Here is a 24,115-nt window from a genome sequence, read left to right as displayed (position 1 = left end):
GTTTACTTCTGCATCCAAACACCCCTTGCCCGGGCTATGCGAGTTTGTAAAACCATCATGACAAGAGGCTATCTCATATGTGATTCTTTTTGTGATTAGGTTTCCGAGTAGAGGGCAAGGAAAAAGAAGACGGGCTAAATTCCAAGCATTCTAGGATCTTAAATTAAAAGAGTAGAACATGAAAACGAGATAGCATAGCCAGGCTTTGCCTTGTCCTTTTCGCCTGGGCAATGGCAATGCAGGGCCCAGTTCTCAAAGGTAATAGGTGAGTGGACATGCTATGCTTAAATGTGAATGCAGTGGAGATTTATACTGAAGTGTGTTGAAATGTATGAAATGAATATGAATGTAGGAATGTGTGATGAGAGACTAGTAGAATGTCTGTGATGATGATGTCTGTGATGATGAATGGAAGATGAATGGGAAACTTGGGCGCTTTATTCAAAATCCCTGTGATTGAATTATTGTTATTTATGTACATTTTTGACATTACATTTTTATATACCTGTGAAAAATATCTACCAAAAATAAAATTATATATTTTTTCACTTTGTGTCTGAGTCACAGTAAGCTGTACTGATTGACAGTGAGCTCAAAGTTGTGTTGACCTAATAAATGTTTCTGGACTCTGTTTGAGCCTTTAAATGAAATATATAGGGCAGACTTATTCTTTCTGATTCATGGTACATCATCCCTTGCTTGTCTGCCTTGCATCAGAGTCAGGGGGCCCCTACTTGTATTAGGTCGAGAAGTATGCGCATAACGCCAAAACCTCAATCACACATAGGAGCAATGCCTTGTGCATGAATCCATCGGGTACTGTTGATGCCTGGGGACCATACTAATTGGGTAGATCCAGGTTGTAAAAAGGTACATTTAGTAATAGACATTAATCTTGTGAGCAATATTGTATGCCACCAACCCTAGATGTAGATAGTTCACTTACCTTGGTCCTGAAGAATCGCAAGTTGACTGAATTTACAGCGAGAAACATGTTGACCCACACATTCTGACAAGGACACCACCACGCAAGACTTAATCCTCGGGCAAGGGCATTGTTCATTGTTTTACTTAGGGTAGGAGACCCCCAGAATAAAGCTTGTCCTTTTAGGTACTCCCAATCCTATTTTAATCACTGCACCACATCTACACAGTTCTGGCCCCACACCCGCACTTCACCAAACGGTTGTTGGATAAAAGATCTCAGATAAAGTCCCCCTATTTTAGGGATCCCGCTGGGTATTGCACCACCGACCCAACAAGGAGCAGCCCAGATGATGAAGCATGACACCTGAAAGGGTGTGTGAGGGCATTACAATCCAACATATGGATTCCCATCTATGACCCTTCCAGGGAATAGTGGGACCCAGTCACTTGGGACTCTACCAACACCTTACCCAGAGGAACAGCATAAACCCACTTTTGAACACGTTCGTTGGATCCTCCTTTTTTTTGCTGTACCTTCCCACTCCTGGCTGAGTGGAAAAAGGCCCTCCGTCCCCTCTATTGTTGTATACACATTTTAATTATGTAATTTGTTTGGAAGTGTGCAATATTTATAGTTAACTGCCTATATTTTTACATTAATGATATTATTTAGACATCCTATATGTTTAAAGGTATATGATATGGTTTCTTGTATTTATTTTTATGTCTTTAGATGTTGTTCTTTTTGCTGGTAATGTAACTGCTTATCTCCATTTTTTTCTATGTGATTTTCTCCAGTACTTGTGAGTTGCTATCTGTGGTGTGTGACTTACTCAAATGTTTGGCTGATGAGGATTTGAGCCTCTTTATGCTGTAGTATTACTGGTTTTATGTAGGTGTTAACCTTTATAATCTGAAGCTGACTTTCTCTTTTATAAGTGTGTTTTCTATTTGCGTGGCTCTTCCTGCACCTCTCATTGATTTTCACTTTACTCCCTCCACCTTGTGGTAAATATTCCACATTTTCCAGCCTCTTCTCCTTGTCACTCCCACCTTTAAACCTATAATGTAGACCTACATTTGAGCTGCACTCCTCGGAGAAGACCTCCTCACATGCAGTAGTGGTTGCCAGGGAATGGGAGTGGACGGGTGGGTGGAGGTCACGGGGGGGAATTACAAAATACATTTAAAAAAAGTACCTCCTCGCCACTTATTGACTCCTAAGCTATCTCTGATACGTAGTTCCTCATCATCTCTCCGCTGGAACCAGGAATCACACAGGCTCCCTCCCCTAAATCTATTAAAACACGGCAATGCAGCATTGTAATTGGTCTGAGTGCCAAGACTCGGCGCTCAGACGAGGAATGGGAGGCTGGACATGTTCCCACCAGGATCTGTAATGCAGCCTGGTGGAGAACATGCAAAGTGCGCATGACTGCTTGGCCGGCCCAAGAGGGCCGGCCAAGCACTCATGCCGACTTTGGAGTGCAGCAACCTCTCCTCCTCAAAGGAGTGCCAAGCACGCCCAACCTGGCTGAATCCCCCCATTACAATAACAAAAATAATTTCTGTTATTATCCTTTTTTTTAACACTGCTCCACAAGCAGTGAGGCAATGCTCCTCCGCCTTAGCGGAGGAGCCACCACTGCTCACATTAAAGTTAGAAGAAGTGTGGGCAGTGCTCTCAGCCTGGAACTTCGTAAATTGCATTTTTGAGTGAAGGAAGTAGTACTATACGAGTTCCTCTTCACACACAAATGCCTTTTTTAAATTGGTAACATCGTCTCTTTACTGTTCAGTGCCTTATGTAACCTTCACACTATGAAACTCAGTAAATAGTACTATAAGAGTTCCTCTTCACTCACAAATACCTTTTGTAAATTGGTAACATAGTCTCTTTACTGTTCAGTGCCTTATGTCACCTTCACACTATGAAACTCTGTAAATACTCAAAGTGTACAGATAAGCACTGCATGACATTTGTGAGAGAATTGCTCTGCATACAGTAAAAACATTGACTAAACCATTTTAGAAAACAGGAACATATACAATTGGGATACAGACTTAAACCCTTACAGATTTTGTGGCAGCTGGTCATGTTTTATTAGCATTACCCTTTGTGATACTCAATTATGCAAATCTGTTGTTTGCCAGCATGTAAATAATGTTTGGATAATGTTGGTAGTGTGTCCTTTCTGCAGGATCACACCAGAATTTTGCATTTTGTAGCAGAAACTGTTTTTGATGGCATTATGGCTCCATGCAATTTACCCCTGCCAACACGGGGTAAAGTGGTAAAGTGTGTGTGCTTATGCATCCCTGGTTTATGGAATTACAGGTACCCAGGATCTCTAAATTAAATGCTACTGGTAGTATGCAGTACTTGTGCACCCATTAAAACAGCCCTGTAAAACATGTTTGTAGGCGTGCTCCAACAGCCTTGTGTGCAGTTTTAAAACTGCCATTTCGACCCGACAAAATAAACCTTTTGCTAGGCCCAAATCTTCTTTTTTTAATTCTCATAAATCACCCATAAGTTAGGCCCTAGATGTTCGTGAGGCAGGGTGCTTGGTATTTAAAATGTAGGACATTTAAATTTAAACCTTTACATGTCCTGGCAGTGAAATACCTCCAAGGCTTTTTCACTGTGCCAAGGCTGGCACTTCCACAGTGAAAAGCACTGGCTTACATTATAACAACCTATAATGCATATCTACAGTTTGGGACAAGCTAGAAAAATCATTCAAAGGCTCATTGTAATAGGAATTGAAATTCAAACCTAATGGTCAAGTAGGATTTTAAATTAATATTTTGAAAATGTAATGTTTTACAAAGTTGACATTATACTGCCTTTCTGCCAGTGTCCAGGGTTGCCTGACTGTTAATGGCTCTTCTATGCTGTGATATGTATTGCTCCCAGACAGTGGACAGAGGACCTGTGGAGAGGTATGAGTTTTCTTGTCAGGATGGCTGGGGAGGAGCTGTTCACTGGGCCCTGATTTCACTTCAAACTTTAACCTGGGGGCTGCACTCAGTCCTTCCCAACGTCTGAAGATGTCTACTAGGTCATTGGCAGATGTATCCCACACATGGGCCTGCCTGCCCTTTGTTTCACTGACCAGGCTGGAGCCAAACCCAAGGGGAAAGGGAAGAACTGACTAGAACCAATTTTAGAGTTAGAGATGGGGAAGGTTTCCCACCCACAGGCTGATAGTGAGTATACAAGTGGCATCCCTAGAACCTGAAACAAAAACACTCAGAAGGAGGATGGCCCTGCTGCCTGAAAGAGGAATTGTGAACATACTTGCCTTGAACCCAGGACACCAGATATTATTCCAAGAGTCAGTAATCTGACCTCCTGATTGAGTCACTAGGACACAATAAGCTTTGAAAGGCCTTTTCTGCTTTCCAGCTGACCAAGATCCAACTGGACCTGACCTGGTCGCCTGTGGTGACCTCTGTGGGAATGAGTCCTGACCCTCAAGTATTGTCCTCAATATTCCGGACCTTCGGCTGAAGGATTGTCTCAGTGCAGATGAGGTTCTGCATTTGCAGTCTCAAGAAATATGGTGTCCTGGCTTTTAAACAGTCTTGAGCCACCTGAGTTGGAGAGGAGCTCTAGAGACATGACGGCTTGGTGTCATGTATAGCTGCATGAGTGGGGTACTGAGTTTGACCTGGATTCCAGTCATAATTGGAAGCCAGGGAAAATTGAGTTGTTTTGGTGTGATTTGCTCTAATTTTCAAGCTGAGGTGAGAAGGCTGTCTGCTGTCTGCAAAATTGCTTTAAATAGGGCAATGGATGTTTGGTTGTCTCCTAATGTAGCTACCACCAAGGTGCAAATCACTGTTTCAGGTGCTGATATTTTCAGGATGTGGACATTCTGTAAATTAGAGTGCTAACATGCAATAGGATATATTGAACAGGGAGCCGAATGAATATTGCAGCATGTGAATATTCAGTGCAGCAGCATTGCAGGTACCATATTAGATTTGGCAATCATGCAGCAGGAATGAAATGCATGATGGCTTGTGAGCCTGAGCCATCCTCCTGCTCAGACAACACTCACCAGGCTTTAGCAGGTGCTCCTGATTTAGGGTGCAAGTTCCACCAAACTTGAACAATGGTTCTAAAGACCTATTTAACAGTCTGTAAGGTGATGATATGACTAACCATTTTAATATTGTTTGCATCAATTCCCACTGTGCCCGTAAGATAAAGTAAAACCTGGAGGTTAATGGGGAAAGAATGTATCACACAACAGTCATTAGTCAAGTAGGCAGAGCCTTTTCTATGTGCTTCTTCATCATTCTTAACCTTTCTATGTGTTTTGAGCTCTGGGATAGCTGGAAATTCAAAAGAATTAACCTGTTGCATGCGTCAGGAAATGCCCCGGCTGTCCGACGTCATGGTGGTCGTGTGCGTCGGATGGCCGGGGGTCGTCCAATTTGCACATGCGTGGAATTCACACGCTCCGAGGGGGAAATTACAGCCACGCCAAAAGGGTTAAGGAGGTAATTAGACCTCAGAGGCCATCCACAAAGAGTTTGTAGAGTTAGAGTCATTAACTCTGCGACCCAGCCTTTGACTACCTCCCAGGAATTGAATTTTCTACCCATATGAATAGTGCTTCAGCTGACATGGCAGGATCAACTTTGGTGAAGCTGCCTAATGCCAGCTGTGCAACCATGCAATGGTGGCGTGACTGACCTATAACATTATATTACATTTGTCATAAATGAACCCCTAGAGAAAGCCTTAAAGAGGTGTTTGTTTTTGAAAATTATTCAATTAATATTCCTGACACATTAGACAAATTCTTCCACCATGTGTGAAACCGTGATCTCTTTTTTTCCCATAGAACTTGTGTGCAATACAAGAGGTTCCACTCAGGAAACAAGCACTGTGAACATGGCATCAAAAGCCCCATTACAAATTGGTTATGTTTTCTAATGCTGTCAAGATAGTAATGTTTCTGCCACAGCATGCTGCGATGATGTTTCTGATAGGGGACCTGGCAGAGGCTCCTGTATTTGAAACACCATCCCTCAACCACCTCTCAAAGAGGCATGGGATCAAGGAGGTGGGCAAATAAGATATAGACCTATATTCAGCTGAAGTCCTGTTCCGCTCACCCCTAAATGAAGCTTCACAAGCTTTACAGTTCAGAGTTCTTTTAACTATGCTTGTGAAGAAATAAGATGCCCCTTCCCTCCTTCTCTTCTTGCTATTATCTTTAGTCTAGGGCAGGCAAGAATTTTGTGCTTTGAAAAAGCAAGCGGTTCCCTCTTAGGCATTTTTCCTCCCTCTTTTTCTTCACCAGTTTTGTAACATAGGAATTTGGTGATATGCAGACACATCTCCTGATGCTGTCTTCCCATTTCCTCACATAACTGTGACATATGGGGGAAAAAGTAAAATATATTATTGTTTAGTAGGATACGCAATCTGTGCACACATACTGAACAACCCTGCTAAGATATGCAAAACACTTCAAAGCCCCTCAGCTAAAGTTCTAGATGGAATAAGAAGCTGAAATGGGTAGAAGATTGACACATGCTTGAGAAATGTTAAAAATACATAAGAGTCTGTCTAGGCATTCTTCTAGCTATCACCTCCTTGTTAATCAGGCTCCTTCTCTAAAGCACAACTTAGTAATTTTGGAGAACTCAGCAAGAGAATCGATCCAACTGAACTGCATAGTTGGCACTTTTATCTATTGTTTGTAGCACTCAAGTAATTGTCAATGTCTCGTCAACTCTTCAGGAAATCTTGTCCAGTGACCCCAAATGTGGGTGGATTGACTATAGATATTTGTCCCTGTCAACATGAAGGGGCCCGATACGATGTGGCCCATAAAGGCTCCGACCGCAGCGCGCATTGTAATGGGCCGCTTGGTTTGTTCACCCTTGGTAGCTTGCCTGCAATCAGGCAGGCTTAACTTCAAGACAGGACTGTAAAGCATTTAGAAACACCAATTCAGTAAATAATTAGGACACAACACGCAATAAAATACCAGCACCAGTTTGTTTATAGAATTTGGGAGTATTTATACCTTTACAATGACACCAAAATACAAATAAATTATTGTAGGGAACCAGAGATATGATTTTTTAAAGATTTAGCACTATATAGCACATAGAAACATATAGCACATATAAGGACATCTGGTTGCACTAGACCGGGACAAAGTCAAAGTTTCAGGCTAACTACGATGGAGTCCTGCCTGCACGGCTACTCCTCGCAGTAGTTCTCGGTCAAAGTTTTTAGCTTCTGACAAAGAAACTTTTCTAGAGCTTTTCTTCCTGAGGTCCCTCGAAGCTCGCAAAAAATCCAGATTTGGTGAGGGTTTGCCGGCTTGCCTTGCGATGAGCTCCCAGTCAAACTTGTGGAAGTCTGAACTCTGGAGCTTTCCAGCGGGATGAACCAGGGATCCAGGCCTGCTCGCAGTTGGAAGTGGGCGGCTTGACTTTTGCAGTTGGTCCTGGTCACCTCTGCTACGTTCGGATTTAGACATTTTTATGGAGATTTTTTTCAGAGGTACCTCGCTGCTCTTCACCAGGTCGGCTTCAGTGAGGGTTCGCTGGTTTTGGTTTCAGAAAAATCCCCGTCACATTCTGAAAGTCAGACCGCTAGAGCTTTTCAGCAGTAGGAACCTTGCCGGCTCGCTGGTATGGGGTTGAAGTTGTCAGCTTGGCTGGTGAGGTCGGGTCAGTCCACTTATGGAGTTTTTGTTCCAAAGTTTTTGAAACTGCTGGAACTTTTTCCTTTGAGTGTTCCAATGTGTCCAAAGCTTACTCCAAGGGTCTGGAAGTTCCAAGATGGTACTTGAAAGTTTGGGACTTCAATTACCACAATCCACTTGGACAAAACCCTTACAAATTCACTAGTAGCACTACAGGCTGGAGATTCTTGGTGGTGATGGTCCAGGTGAGGTCTGTTAAAATGTAGCTTGAAAGGAGCCCACTCTTTAGTCCTTCTGAAGCAAGGTAGGTCCACAGGGCTGTACATTCTAGGGTACATTCCAAAATAACATATTGTTAGATTTATCAATTCTATTCTAGGAAGTCCTTGAATTATATTTTTATGACCTCCTTGATGTTAGTTATTATTTAATAATTTATTGCCATGTTAACGTATGTGGCTGGGGATTTTTAATGAGGGAAATGAACTGGGCTATTTCTCCAACATCAGGGCTTATAAAACATCGTTTATAAAGACCCTGCCCGTACCTACAGGGCCCAACACCCCTGGGATACCTAGGGGAGACGTTAGGGGCTCTGTATATGTAAAAATATTGAAGATCTTCACTCCACAGTGCTCCTAGCACAAAAGTTGATTTGGGGAAGCACTTTACTGCAATGTGGGCAGTGAAATGTGCCATTTCACCATCTCAGGGCATATAAAAACATTTTATAAGAACCATCCTTATAAATACCTAGGGGAGACATTGGGGGTACCAAATGCCAAAATCTTGTAGTTTATGAATTTTTAAGTGCCCCAAACATCAAAGTAGAGTTTGGGCAAAATTAGCATTTTAAAGCAGTCCTGCAACACAGGGCTTCATTAAAACTGACCTCAGGCCTCAGAAGTGCACACATGTACATGCAGAAAGCGCTGCTGGCCTCTAAATGCCCTATTATATACTCAAGAATTAAAGGTAGTGCAGAAAAGACTGATGGCCTCTAGATTCCCTTATTTGTACTAGGGAGTCGGTCATTTTGATCCCTCTGCATTATTATATAGTAGGGCTATGCTAACCCATGGTGCACCCTAGAGTATGTTGGTGTTTTCACTGTATTCTAAGTGTCTTTTCAGCATAGCACTGGTCCTGGGCCTGGTTAGGCAGAGCCCAGGGACAATCAGAGTCCTGTTACCACCAGTACCAATGAGCAAAAAAAAAAAGGGGTGTCCAGGGCATGACTTTATCAAGCGATGCACATATGAACGTGAACTTCATATTCAATGCAAAAGCCACTCCTTTCCTGGCAGCAAAATGCGTTGGGTTGCTTGATCCACTTTCACAAATAAAATCTTTGGATATAATTACAAAGCAAGCAATTTTGGAGTGCGCATGATTTCTTTTCATCTCCAGGAAAGAAGCAACTATATATATATATTTATATTCACTGAAAAAAACATAAGTTTCAGGGACGTTATAGTTAGAAATGAGCATTTATAAAACCTTAGAAATTCACTGAATAAACCATAGGTTTCAAGGGTGTTATAATTAGCTATACATTTCACTCGTACAAAACCATAGAAATTCCTCTGTTATAGTTAGTTCTACTAACTATAACTCGCGCACCCGCAATGCACTGCTGATGATGTCACATATTACATCATTCATAACATGGTCAGTGACATCACTAATGACATCACTGATGACATATCAAATTACATCACTGATTACATCACTGATGACATCATCCACGTGACAATCTGATACACCTCATCACACACTAGTATAACCTTTGATCACTTACTGGGGATTTGCTAATGTTGGGAGGGGGGCAGCACGGCCCCCACCTGGAGCCAGTGATGGCCCTGGGGACCATCACCCCCCAGGGCCGGCTCCTGCAGTGTCCCGGCTGGGCCCACACCCGGGACACTGCTGTTTGCTATGATAGGGCGTTTTGCCCACTTCTGTCATTGGGCTATATGTGGGCTACATATGGGTGATATTTGTGCTACATTCGGTCTCCAAGGCCCCCCAATCCCCCCAAGCCCCGGTGACCGCCACCCTGTGGCTTTTCTAAAATATTTGTGGGGGGCTCACGGCCCCCCTGCAGCCCCGGGGACTGCCACCCCCGGGACTTGTTTTAAAAAAAATAACTAACCGTGTCGGGGTGGGTCGAGCCCCCCATATGCACGGGCACTGCCAACTCTCCAGGGAACTAAGTATTCAAATTAGGGGGTCCGTTATGGACCCCAAGCCCGGGGACCACCACCTCCCCAGGGCTTTGTTAATGTAGGGAGGGGCCAGCGGGGCCCACCTCCTGGAGCCAGTGATGGCCCTGGGGACCATCACCCCCTAGGGCCAGCTTCTGCAGTGTCCCGGCTGGGCCCACCCCGGGGATACTGTTGTTTTCTACGGTAGGGCGTTTTGCCCATTTCTGTCATTCGGCTATATGTGGGCTACATATAGGTGATATGTGTGCTGCATTCAGGCTCTTTTGTCTCTGGTGGCCATCTTGGGAGACATATTTGTTATGGAGTTTACTAATTTCCTCATTTACTGCAGTCTCCTCAGTAGGAAATGCTTTCAGTTTTTTACTTTGATTCCATCAAGAAGGCATTCAGATGTTTCACACATTTGCCAAAAATTCAGAATGTCAGCACTCTAGTTGTTCATCAGATCATTGTAGTAAAGCTACTGCTCACCAGGGAGTTAACTGGAAGTCTACTGCTGGTATTGAAAGTGATTGTTTCAGTCTGCATGTCAGATTTTTCTAATGAAATAGAAGATGGTTTGAGATCTCACTTAAAACATGCCCTAATTTTTCTTTCTGGAGCACTAGCCATAATTTCTATGGCAAAATGAACCCCCTCATGTTGTTACTCAAGTTTTTATTTAGAACACTCTGGTAAGCTGCAGTAGAACACAAAGGAATCAACTGACAGGCTGTTCCTGTTGAAGTATAACAGGAAGATATTTGAGATCCTACTTAAAAAAAATTCTAATTTTTCTTTCTACAGCATTAACCATAATTTTTATGACAAAATGAACCCTCTCATTTTGTTCCTTTTTAAATTAAACGTTTTAAGTGTTACCAGATTTTTCCAATCAAGATGGCTTCAGGTGTGCCATAAGACTGTTAACGTTCTAGTTGTTCTTTAGAACACTCTGGGAAGTTGCATTAGAACACAAAGGAATCAACTGACAGGCTGCTCCTGGTGAAATATAACAGGAAGAGATTTGAGATCTCACTTAAAACATGTCCTCATTTTTCTTTCTACATCACTAACCATAACTTCTATGACAAAATGAAGCAGCTTGTTTTGTTCCTTTTTCCAAATTACATGTTTTAAGTCTTATCAGTTTATTCCAATCAAAATGGCTTCAGGTGTGCCATACGTTTGTCATAAGTAAGACTGTTAGCTCTCTAGTTGTTCTTTAGAACACTCTGGGAAGGTGCAGCATTACACAAAGGAATCAACTGACAGTCTCTGCCCTTGTTGGATGTACATGTTTTGCTGAGAATGACAGACTTCATTCTCACATAACTGAGAAAGATAATGTGAATTTACATAAAATATGCCCTCATTTTAGCTTCTGGAAAACCTTCCAAGCCTCTATGGGAAAGTAGTTTTCTCTGAAACATGATACATGATATCCCAGCAGAAGGTTTTTTGCAGGGTAAAATCACCTTAGAACACACCACAATTCTGAACATTAGTATGGTACCATCAACAAATAAATTCTAATGTAACTAACGTCTGTTATCCTTTATGGTTCTACTTTGGGTGACCCTCAAAACCTTCTATTCGCTACAATGCTTTTCAATGTGGTGCTATCATGTATATTGGCCCCAAGATGGCTGCCAGCAATTCCAGGATAAAGTGCTGACAGCCAATCAGATCTCACGATGAGATGTGTGGTAAGGCTCCGCCCAGATATCAAACTTTTTTTAGTTTTGATTTTCTCAGCAACTACTGAACGGATTTACACCATTTAACAAAAAGTGTTTTTCCTGAACCAAGGGCTACATTTTTGCCAAATTTGGTGTAATTCCAGTCAGCAGTTTGGGCTGTAGCTGTGTCTAAAGTTTCCTATGGAAAATAACATTGAGAAAACACATTTTGGGACCCCCATTTTTTCTCAGGCCCTGCTTGCCAAATCACCCTGAAACGTTTAAGATAGGAGCAGAACGGAGCGCCCCAGAAGTTTAGAAAATTTTGAGAAGATTCGCCAATCGGCGCCAAAGTTATTGGGAATAGAATGCTGCAATTTTCCTATGGTAACTAGGTCCTAAATATAACTACCTATGGCGACCGCCAGTGGGTAATATATATATATAGGCATCACGGCAGGACTTCTAACACCACAAGGCACTGCGGTCATCCAGGGGCGTGCCTTTAACTATCATAAGGGTGTTCCCTGCCACTACCCTGCATACCATTCGTTATCCTCTGAAGAAGAAGGCTCCGCTTTCGAAACGCGTCAGGAAACCACACGAAGCAGGAATCAATTTGAACTCTGTTCTGCTTTGCAGCCATTGAGCTACTTGTGCTGAATAAAGCCTTACCTGAAACCCCGCGAGTGTGGCTGGTGTCCTTTCACCGGAGCGAACATATTTGGAAGGTCCCATCACCTTCCTTAGCTGCACCCGCCTTGGAAGAGTGAACGGCGTCTTGATGGGGTGGAGCGAGGTAGTAAAACTGCAATTTCGCCGAGCACCGCCACGCAGCTTGATGCAACGGGTCCATGATGGCGAGCATCCCGCAGGTGTGGTCTAGATCATATACTTCTCCCCAGCTCGATCATCATATTGCTGCCTGGTTGGCGAGGGGTTCCAAGGAGAAGGCCACTTCATTACATTACAAACCCCGAACTTTGTCGCAATTCTGCGAGTAGGCATCACGGCAGGACTTCTAACACCACAAGGCACTGCGGTCATCCAGGGGCGTGCCTTTAACTATCATAAGGGTGTTCCCTGCCACTACCCTGCATACCATTCGTTATCCTCTGAAGAAGAAGGCTCCGCCTTCGAAACGCGTCAGGAAACCACACGAAGCAGGAATCAATTTGAACTCTGTTCTGGTTTGCAGCCATTGAGCTACTTGTGCTGAATAAAGCCTTACCTGAAACCCCGCGAGTGTGGCTGGTGTCCTTTCACCGGAGCGAACATATATATATATATATATATATATATATATATATATATATATATATATATATGTATATGTTATGAGAAAGCGTCTGAAGCCATGATTGAGGATTCCAATACCACATATCACAAAATGCTCTAAGTATGGCACACACAGGAAATCTTAGAGTGGGATGAATACTCTTTTCTCTTAAAATGTGCTCCCAAAGTGGCTATTCCTTAACTATTGCCTAAATTGCACAAGGACCCATTGAAACCTCAAGGGAGACCTTTTGTGTCCTCGATGGGTTCCCTATTGGAGAAAACCTCCAAGTACATCGATTATTTTTTGCAACCTTATGTAGAAAGCTTGCCTTCCTACATAAAGGATAGCAAAGACGTTTTAAATAAAATCAAAGATGTGGTTTGGCAAAAAGGTTTTTTATTGATTATACTGGATGTATGCAGCCTGTATACTGCTATCAAACATGTTGATGGCATCTAGGCTTGCAAACATTTTGTAAAATCCTGGTCGATCTCTTTTCTACAACACAATGATATGATCTTGTTGATGATCAAGTTTTGTCTTGAGAATAATTTTTTCATTTTTAATGAGGTTTTTTTCAGACAGAAAACAGAGTACTGCCATGGGCACCTGCTTTGCTCCCAGTTATGCCAACCTCTTTCTGGGGTGGTGGGAGCAGCAGGTGCCCAGGACATACAGTCAATGCCGCGACCATGTGAGAATCTGGTTGCGGTATATTGACAACCTTTTTATCATCTGGGATGGCAGTCAGGAGCAAGCCAATGAATTTATCTCTACTCTGAATATGAATGAGGTTAATCTTAGATTTGAGCGCAATATAAGTGATTCCTGCATTGAATTGTTGGATTTACAAGTTGAAGTAGATAATGATCGATTAACATCTAGACTCTACCGCAAGAAGACTGCAGGGAATACTCTATTGCATGCAGAAAGTGGACACTCCATAGTACTGATTCAGAGTATCCCGTGTGGAGAATTCCTCCGGGCTCGGAGGAATTGCAGTTCAAACAATGACTTTGAGAAAGAATGTGAATGCATGACTGACAGATTCCTGGACAGGGGATATAATCCTAAATCCATTAAGGAAGCATGTACCAAAGCTGCCAATCTTAAACAGGTTGAGCTATTTGTCCCTAAGGATAAGGTTATTAAAGAAGATGACAACACTATTAGATATATAACAACTTACAACTCAAGCTCACAAGATTTGAGAAAATGTTTGAAAAAACACTGGAGAATCTTAAAAACAGAACCTACTTTGGAAGGAGTACTTAATGACTTTCCTAACATCACGTTTAGAAAGGCTAATTCCCTAAAAGATAGGTTATGTATGAATGAAGTCTCACTAACTAAATCCACTAACTCGGACATTCAAGGTTTTTATACTTGCATGTCCTGCAAAGCATGCAAGTTCAGCTCCAATATAAAAATTTTTTACTGTCTGGTGACACACTCAGAGAGAACAATAGAAAACATCTAACTTGTTTCTCTGCCTTTTTTGGTTATGTTCTAGTGTGCCCATGTTCTAAGAAGTATGCGGGCAGTACTATGTTTGCTGCAAAGAAGTGTATTTTGGAGCATATGAGAGCAATGCAAAACAAAGACAAGATGTCTCCAGTGGCACGACATTTAGAGGAATTACACAAAAGTAATCACTACTTGTTGCGATTTTTATTAATTAATTGGGTCCCTCCAACTATTAGAGGAGGAGATAGTATTCGTAGACTGCGCCAATTAGAGTCAAATTATATTTTGGAACTAGACACAAAAATTCTGGGTGGCCTCAATTCTGAAGAAGAATTGTCCTGGTTTTTGGGTGAATGAACTATGTACTGATTCTGAATATTTGAGTGTTTTTAGTTTAATTTTACTTATCCTTTGTGCTACTAGTTTTATTTCTAGTGGCGATTATTATGCCCCTTGTAAATATTTCTTCTGGATGATAGGCAGAGGAAATAATTAAAATTGTAATTATGGTTCTCTATGCCTCTAGTAGTATATATCTGTATATATTTAACAATGTTTTATTGCACTTTCACATTTATTTTTTGCACTGATTATGTTGCTTTATGCAACATTGGAATTTATGATCATGTCATGATTTGTAAATTTGTTCCCCCCTCACAGAGACACCAGCAAGAGGACCAGCTGGTTCACCCCAGAACTCCCTGCCTCCAAGCAAGCTTGCCGGAAACTAGAGAAGAAATGGCACAGTGAACAAACTCCGGACAGCCACGCAGCACACAGGACACCATCCGCAACCACCACCACCTCATCAGGGCGGCCAAGATGACCTCCTTCAAAGACCGCCTCGACAACAACACACACAATAGCAAGGAGCTCTTCAACATCATGAAGAAACTCTCCAACCCCAGCTCCAACACCAGCGTCATCCACCCGTTGCGAGCCCTGTGCGACTCCCTCGCCACCTTCTTCCACTGCAAGATAGCAGACACCCACGACAGCTTCAACACCCAGGCAGCCCCAACAGACAGCAACACAACAGACCCGCCGTACACCATCGACCACAACCCGCTGCTAGCCTGGGCCAGTGTGTGCATCGATGACACCATCAAGACCATGCGCTCAATCCACTACGGCTCTCCGTCTGACCCATTCCCACACCACGTCTTCAACAGAGCAAGCAGCCCCATCGCACCCCACCACCGCAATGTCATCAATATCTCCCTCGAGACCGTGACCTTCCCAGAGATTTGGAAACACTCCGAGATCAACGCCCTACTCAAAAAACCGACCCACGAGACCTCAAGAACTTCCGGCCCACGTATCTGCTCCCCTTCCCGGCCAAGGTCATCGAGAAACCCGTCAACAGACAGCTGACCCGATACCTCGAAGAAAACAGAATCCTATAGCCCCTTCCCAGTCAGGGTTCTGCAGCAACCACAGCACCAAGACTGCCCTCATCGCCGCCACGACGACATCAGGACCCTGCTGGACAACGGCAGCACTCATCCTCCTAGACATCTCCGCCACCTTCAACACGTCTGCCATCGCACACTACGCGCACGCCTCCACGCCGTAGGGATCCGAGACAAGGCACTAGATTGGACCACCTCCGTCCTCTCCGGTAGAACCCAGAGCGTCCACCTACACCCATTCCGTTCCAAAGCCTCTGAGATCATCTGCAGCGTACCCCAGGGAACCTCGCTCAGCCCAACGCTGTTCAACATTTACATGGCCCCGCTCTCACATGTAGCCCGACAGCATAACCTCAACATAATCTCCTATGCCGACGACATTCAGCTGATCCTCTCCCTCACCAAGGACCCCATCACAGCCAAAGCCAACCTCCACGAAGGAATGAAGGCCGTAGCCGACTGGATGAAGACCAGCCCTCTGAAGCTGAACTCGTACAAGACGGAGGTCCTCATCCTCGGCTCCAAACCTGGGACAACTCCTGGTGGGCGATGGCATTGGGGGCAGCCCCGACACCCACCGACCATGGACGCAACCTGGGTATCATCCTCGACTCAACGCTCTCAATGACAAAGCAAGTCAACGCCATCTCCTCTTCCTGCTTCAACACCCTCTGCATGCTCCGCAAGATTTACAGATTGATCCCGACAGATACAACAAAGACAGTCACCCATGCCCTCGTCAGCAGCATACTTGACTACGGAAACTCCCTCTACGCGGGAGCCCCGACCAAGCTCATCAAATGACTTAAACGCATCCAAAACGCCTCAGCACGACGGATCCTCGACGTACCACGCCATGGCCACATCACCCCCCACCTGAGAAACCTGCACTGGCTCCCCATCAACAAGAGGATATCCTTCAAGCTCCTCACCCACGCACACAAGGCACTCCACAAGACTGGCCCAGCCTACCTCAACAGACAGCGCTCCTTCTACATCCCCAACCGCCAGCTACACTCCGCCGACCTCTCACTTGCCACCGTCCTGCGCATCCGAAGAACAACCACCGGTGGGAGATCCTTCTTCCACCTCTCCGCCAAGACATGGAACACCCTTCCACATTAGCCTACGACCGATCCAAGACCTGATGACCTCCAGGAGGATACTCAAGATCAGTAGCGCCCCCCCCCCCCAGCACCTAGAGACCCTCGCGGGTATGTAGTGCGCTTTACAAATGATTGATTGATTGTGAGACAATATGGATGCAGGAATATGTTGAAGAATTTCTTCATCATTGCTGTTGTAACCTTTATTATGAAACTAAAATAAATGCCCACTTGGGCAAGTAGGAGGAATGTTTCTCATTGCAATTCTGCTTATTATACCACTTGGGATTGATATACATGTATTATGAAAAAAAGATTCTAGGTTATTTGAGAGTGGGGTCTGGATAGACATCTCATTATGTTTTGGTTGAAATATGACCCGTATAAAGTGGTCCTATTTGTGATAAAATATCTTCCTTTCCTTTAAGATGTTAGTAGCGTTTGATTATTTGCCTACTTGATTAATCCAGATGTCTCACTGCTGTTAATATGTATTGTTATTTCAGCATGACATTGGGGCAAAATTTTAGTTTGGGAATGTTACGAGCTGAAACGCATTGTTTTCACTGAGGAGACTCGTGTTAATCAAGGAAAGATTATAATAATGCCTGAACTGAAGTTTTTTGCAATTTCACCCCGAGTGGGCTGGGGATGCTCAGACGTGAGTCCCAGGCTCTCCACACCACTGGAGTCAAGCTATCCAGGCTGAAGAAGGCTGATAGCCAGAAACCGGTCCTTGGATGCTTGATTCCGGTCTGGGAAAGACATGGCTTGGTAGTTCGGACTGGACTGTTCCCATGAGGCACAGGGTCAGAGCTGATTTGCATATAGCCAGTGTCTACCCCAGGGTGGTGTGGAGTGCAAAAAAACAATGGATTTAGGCCCAGATCCTTGTACTGGGGTGAATGTATGACATTGTTCTACATTCTTTCCATCAACTGTTTAAATGAAATTTCACCCCGAGTGTGCTGGGGATGCTCAGATGTGAGTCCCAGGCTCTCCACACCACTGGAGTCAAGCTATCCAGGCTGAAGAAGGCTGATAGCCAGAAAACCGGTCCTTGGATGCTTGATTCCGGTCTGGGAAAGACATGGCTTGGTAGTTCGGACTGGACTGTTCCCATGAGGCACAGGGTCAGAGCTGATTTGCATATAGCCAGTGTCTAACCCAGGGTGGTGTGGAGTGCAAAAAAACGATGGATTTAGGCCCAGATCTTGTACTGGGGTGAATGTATGACATTGTTCTACATTCTGTCCAACAACTGTGTTTTTTGCAATTTCACCCCGAGTGGGCTGGGGATGCTCAGACGTGAGTCCCAGGCTCTCCACACCATTGGAGTCAAGCTATCCAGGCTGAAAAAGGCTGATAGCCAGAAACCGGTCCTTGGATGCTTGATTCCGGTGTGGGAAAGAGATGGCTTGGTAGTTCGGACTGGACTGTTCCCATGAGGCACAGGGTCAGAGCTGATTTGCATATAGCCAGTGTCTAACCCAGGGTGGTGTGGAGTGCAAAAAAACGATGGATTTAGTCCCAGATCCTTGTACTGGGGTGAATGTATGACATTGTTCTACATTCTGTCCATCAACTGTGTTTTTTGCAATTTCTCCCCGAGTGGGCTGGGGATGCTCAGACGTGAGTCCCCGGCTCTCCACACCACTGGAGTCAAGCTATCCAGGCTGAAGAAGGCTGATAGCCAGAAACCGGTCCTTGGATGCTTGATTCCGGTCTGGGAAAGACATGGCTTGGTAGTTTGGACTGGACTGTTCCCATGAGGCACAGGGTCAGAGCGGATTTGCATATAGCCAGTGTCTAACCCAGGGTGGTGTGGAGTGCAAAAAAACGATGGATTTAGGCCCAGATCCTTGTACTGGGGTGAATGTATGACATTGTTCTACATTCTGTCCATCAACTGCGTTTTTTGCAATTTCACCCCGAGTGGGCTGGGGATGCTCAGACGTGAGTCCCAGGCTCTCCACACCACTGGAGTAAAGCTATCCAGGCTGAAGAAGGCTGATAGCCAGAAACCGGTCCTTGGATGCTTGATTCCGGTCTGGGAAAGACATGGCTTGGTAGTTCGGACTGGACTGTTCCCATGAGGCACAGGGTCAGTGCTGATTTGCATATAGCCAGTGTCTAACCAAGGGTGGTGTGGAGTGCAAAACAACGATGGATTTAGGCCCAGATCCTTGTACTGGGGTGAATGTATGACATTGTTCTACATCTGTCCATCAACTGTGTTTTTTGCAATTTCACCCCGAGCGGGCTGGGGATGGTCAGACGTGAGTCCCAGGCTCTCCACACCACTGGAGTCAAGCTATCCAGGCTGAAGAAGGCTGATAGCCAGAAACCGGTCCTTGGATGCTTCATTCCGGTCTGGGGAAGACATGGCTTGGTAGTTCGGACTGGACTGTTCCCATGAGGCACAGGGTCAGAGCTGATTTGCATATAGCCAGTGTGTAACCCAGGGTGGTGTGGAGTGCAAAAAAACTATGGATTTAGGCCCAGATCCTTGTACTGGGGTGAAACGTATGACATTGTTCTACATTCTGTCCAACAACTGTGTTTTTTGTAATTTCATCCAGAGTGGGCCGGGGATGCTCAGACGTGAGTCCCAGGCTCTCCACACCACTGGAGTCAAGCTATCCAGGCTGAAGAAGGCTGATAGCCAGAAACCGGTCCTTGGATGCTTGATTCCGGTGTGGGAAAGACATGGCTTGGTAGTTCGGACTGGACTGTTCCCATGAGGCACAGGGTCAGAGCTGATTTGCATATAGCCAGTGTCTAACCCAGGGTGGTGTGGAGTGCAAAAAACGATGGATTTAGGCCCAGATCCTTGTACTGGGGTGCATGTATGACATTGTTCTACATTCTGTCCATCAACTGTGTTTTTTGCAATTTCACCCCGAGTGGGCTGGGGATGCTCAGACGTGAGTCCCCGGCTCTCCACACCACTGGAGTCAAGCTATCCCGGCTGAAGAAGGCTGATAGCCAGAAACCGGTCCTTGGATGCTTGATTCCGGTCTGGGAAAGACATGGCTTGGTAGTTTAGACTGGACTGTTCCCATGAGGCACAGGGTCAGAGCGGATTTGCATATAGCCAGTGTCTAACCCAGGGTGGTGTGGAGTGCAAAAAAACGATGGATTTAGGCCCAGATCTTTGTACTGGGGTGAATGTATGACATTGTTCTACATTCTGTCCATCAACTGTCTTTTTTGCAATTTCACCCCAAGTGGGCTGGGGATGCTCAGACGTGAGTCCCAGGCTCTCCACACCACTGGAGTAGAGCTATCCAGGCTGAAGAAGGCTGATAGCCAGAAACCGGTCCTTGGATGCTTGATTCCGGTCTGGGAAAGACATGGCTTGGTAGTTCGGACTGGACTGTTCCCATGAGGCACAGGGTCAGAGCTGATTTGCATATAGCCAGTGTCTAACCCAGGGTGGTGTGGAGTGCAAAAAAACGATGGATTTAGGCCCAGATCCTTGTACTGGGGTGAATGTATGACATTGTTCTACATCTGTCCATCAACTGTGTTTTTTGCAATTTCACCCCGAGTGGGCTGGGGATGCTCAGACGTGAGTCCCAGGCTCTCCACACCACTGGAGTCAAGCTATCCAGGCTGAAGAAGGCTGATAGCCAGAAACCGGTCCTTGGATGCTTGATTCCGGTCTGGGAAAGACATGGCTTGGTAGTTCGGACTGGACTGTTCCCATGAGGCACAGGGTCAGAGCTGATTTGCATATAGCCAGTGTCTAACCCAGGGTGGTGTGGAGTGCAAAAAAACGATGGATTTAGGCTCAGATCCTTGTACTGGGGGGAATGTATGACATTGTTCTACATTCTGTCCATCAACTGTGTTTTTTGCAATTTCACCCGAGTGGGCTGGGGATGCTCAGACGTGAGTCCCAGGCTCTCCACACCACTGGAGTCAAGCTATCCAGGCTGAAGAAGGCTGATAGCCAGAAACCGGTCCTTGGATGCTTGATTCCGGTCTGGGAAAGACATGGCTTGGTAGTTCGGACTGGACTGTTCCCATGAGGCACAGGGTCAGAGCTGATTTGCATATAGCCAGTGTCTAACCCAGGGTGGTGTGGAGTGCAAAAAAACGATGGATTTAGGCCCATATCCTTGAACTGCGGTGAATATATGACATTGTTCTACATTCTGTCCATCAACTGTGTTTTTTGCAATTTCACCCCGAGTGGGCTGGGGATGTTCAGACGTGAGTCCCAGGCTCTCCACACCACTGGAGTCAAGCTATCCAGGCTGAAGAAGGCTGATAGCCAGAAACCGGTCCTTGGATGCTTGATTCCGGTCTGGGAAAGACATGGCTTGGTAGTTCGGACTGGACTGTTCCCATGAGGCACAGGGTCAGAGCTGATTTGCATATAGCCAGTGTCTAACCCAGGGTGGTGTGGAGTGCAAAAAAACGATGGATTTAGGCCCAGATCCTTGTACTGGGGTGAATGTATGACATTGTTCTACATTCTGTCCATCAACTGTGTTTTTTGCAAATGAACTGAAGTTATGGCACAAGTGATTACAGATTTCTGTTTAAATCGCCCTAGTAGTTTAAACTTTAATCCAACTACAAACGGAATAGAACAATGTGGTTAGCATATCCCGTTTTGTAAACAAATGTATTTAAAATGACTACAAAGAGTTGGTGATGCTTGCTCGTAAACCCATTACAATATGGCCAACTCTTTTAAACTGAGTTTTGACCATTTAGTCAACTTTCTATGTCACTTTCACCTTTTTTGCACGTTGTGCGTAATGAAAATTGTGTGTATATAGGTATAAACAAAAAAATAATACATTTACCCGCGATCAAGGCGGCTTTGCCGAAACGCATTGGGTTAGTTCCGGCTTGGTGCTATGAATTAAAACTTTTCACAAGCTCTCTGATTTGAGCATTTGTAACGGAAGGAGTACACGCGTGCAGTTTGTACGGTGATCGTGAAATATCTATATATATATATTTTTGGGTTGGAGCCATAAGGACAGCTTCGGCGACTAAACTTTCACTTTCCAAGGTATTGGACAAGCTCTTTACCCGCCGCATCCAGTCCCAGCCAAGTGCCGCTGCATCATTCGCAGTCCGTGACTACACGGAGGGATTAGGATCACTGCATCCGTGGTCTCAGGCTGCAACTGAGATTGGACTCAATGCGGTTGAAGCGTTGGGGACCCGGGAGGACGGTTTACATCATCAACACCTGCCCGCCAAGCACCGCAACCCACGCTCATATTCAACTCAGGGCCCCCATGAGGACACAGGGTCGGAATGAAGCCACTTACCTGCGGGCCGAGAGTGGTGCATGCTGGTACTTGTAGTTTGCCGACGCAACTACAGTACTGTTTGAGACTTCACTCCACCCACCTGAGCATCCACCAATGGGAGACCGAATGGGACTACTTTGCGATGCCTGTTGGGAGCTGTTGTTAAGGAGCAGGCATCTGATGAGGCACATGCCGAAACGCGTCATGCCACTTTTCTCCTGCGATAATAAATCTTCCTCCTGGTATTCCCCGCTGTGGCTCTCCGTTTCTTTTCTACAAGGAAACCCTCGTGATACATTACAGCGCTAGTCCTGGGCGCTTTGGAGAGTCCCGCTTCGTTTTGGGTTGGAGCCATAAGGACAGCTTCGGCGACAAAACTTTCACTTTCCAAGGTATTGGACAAGCTCTTTACCCGCCGCATCCAGTCCCAGCCAAGTGCCGCTGCATCATTCGCAGTCCGTGACTACACGGAGGGATTAGGATCACTGCATCCGTGGTCTCAGGCTGCAACTGAGATTGGACTCAATGCGGTTGAAGCGTTGGGGACCCGGGAGGACGGTTTACATCATCAACACCTGCCCGCCAAGCACCGCAACCCACGCTCATATTCAACTCAGGGCCCCCATGAGGACACAGGGTCGGAATGAAGCCACTTACCTGCGGGCCGAGAGTGGTGCATGCTGGTACTTGTAGTTTGCCGACGCAACTACAGTACTGTTTGAGACTTCACTCCACCCACCTGAGCATCCACCAATGGGAGACCGAATGGGACTACTTTGCGATGCCTGTTGGGAGCTGTTGTTAAGGAGCAGGCATCTGATGAGGCACATGCCGAAACGCGTCATGCCACTTTTCTCCTGCGATAATAAATCTTCCTCCTGGTATTCCCCGCTGTGGCTCTCCGTTTCTTTTCTACAAGGAAACCCTCGTGATACATTACAGCGCTAGTCCTGGGCGCTTTGGAGAGTCCCGCTTCGTTTTGGGTTGGAGCCATAAGGACAGCTTCGGCGACAATACTTTCACTTTCCAAGGTATTGGACAAGCTCTTTACCCGCCGCATCCAGTCCCAGCCAAGTGCCGCTGCATCATTCGCAGTCCGTGACTACACGGAGGGATTAGGATCACTGCATCCGTGGTCTCAGGCTGCAACTGAGATTGGACTCAATGCGGTTGAAGCGTTGGGGACCCGGGAGGACGGTTTACATCATCAACACCTGCCCGCCAAGCACCGCAACCCACGCTCATATTCAACTCAGGGCCCCCATGAGGACACAGGGTCGGAATGAAGCCACTTACCTGCGGGCCGAGAGTGGTGCATGCTGGTACTTGTAGTTTGCCGACGCAACTACAGTACTGTTTGAGACTTCACTCCACCCACCTGAGCATCCACCAATGGGAGACCGAATGGGACTACTTTGCGATGCCTGTTGGGAGCTGTTGTTAAGGAGCAGGCATCTGATGAGGCACATGCCGAAACGCGTCATGCCACTTTTCTCCTGCGATAATAAATCTTCCTCCTGGTATTCCCCGCTGTGGCTCTCCGTTTCTTTTCTACAAGGAAACCCTCGTGATACATTACAGCGCTAGTCCTGGGCGCTTTGGAGAGTCCCGCTTCGTTTTGGGTTGGAGCCATAAGGACAGCTTCGGCGACAAAACTTTCACTTTCCAAGGTATTGGACAAGCTCTTTACCCGCCGCATCCAGTCCCAGCCAAGTGCCGCTGCATCATTCGCAGTCCGTGACTACACGGAGGGATTAGGATCACTGCATCCGTGGTCTCAGGCTGCAACTGAGATTGGACTCAATGCGGTTGAAGCGTTGGGGACCCGGGAGGACGGTTTACATCATCAACACCTGCCCGCCAAGCACCGCAACCCACGCTCATATTCAACTCAGGGCCCCCATGAGGACACAGGGTCGGAATGAAGCCACTTACCTGCGGGCCGAGAGTGGTGCATGCTGGTACTTGTAGTTTGCCGACGCAACTACAGTACTGTTTGAGACTTCACTCCACCCACCTGAGCATCCACCAATGGGAGACCGAATGGGACTACTTTGCGATGCC

The sequence above is a fragment of the Lissotriton helveticus genome, chromosome 6 (genome assembly GCF_964261635.1).
Source record: "Lissotriton helveticus chromosome 6, aLisHel1.1, whole genome shotgun sequence".
In the NCBI taxonomy this organism is placed as follows: domain Eukaryota; kingdom Metazoa; phylum Chordata; class Amphibia; order Caudata; family Salamandridae; genus Lissotriton; species Lissotriton helveticus.
Note: the sequence above shows the minus strand (reverse complement) of the source record.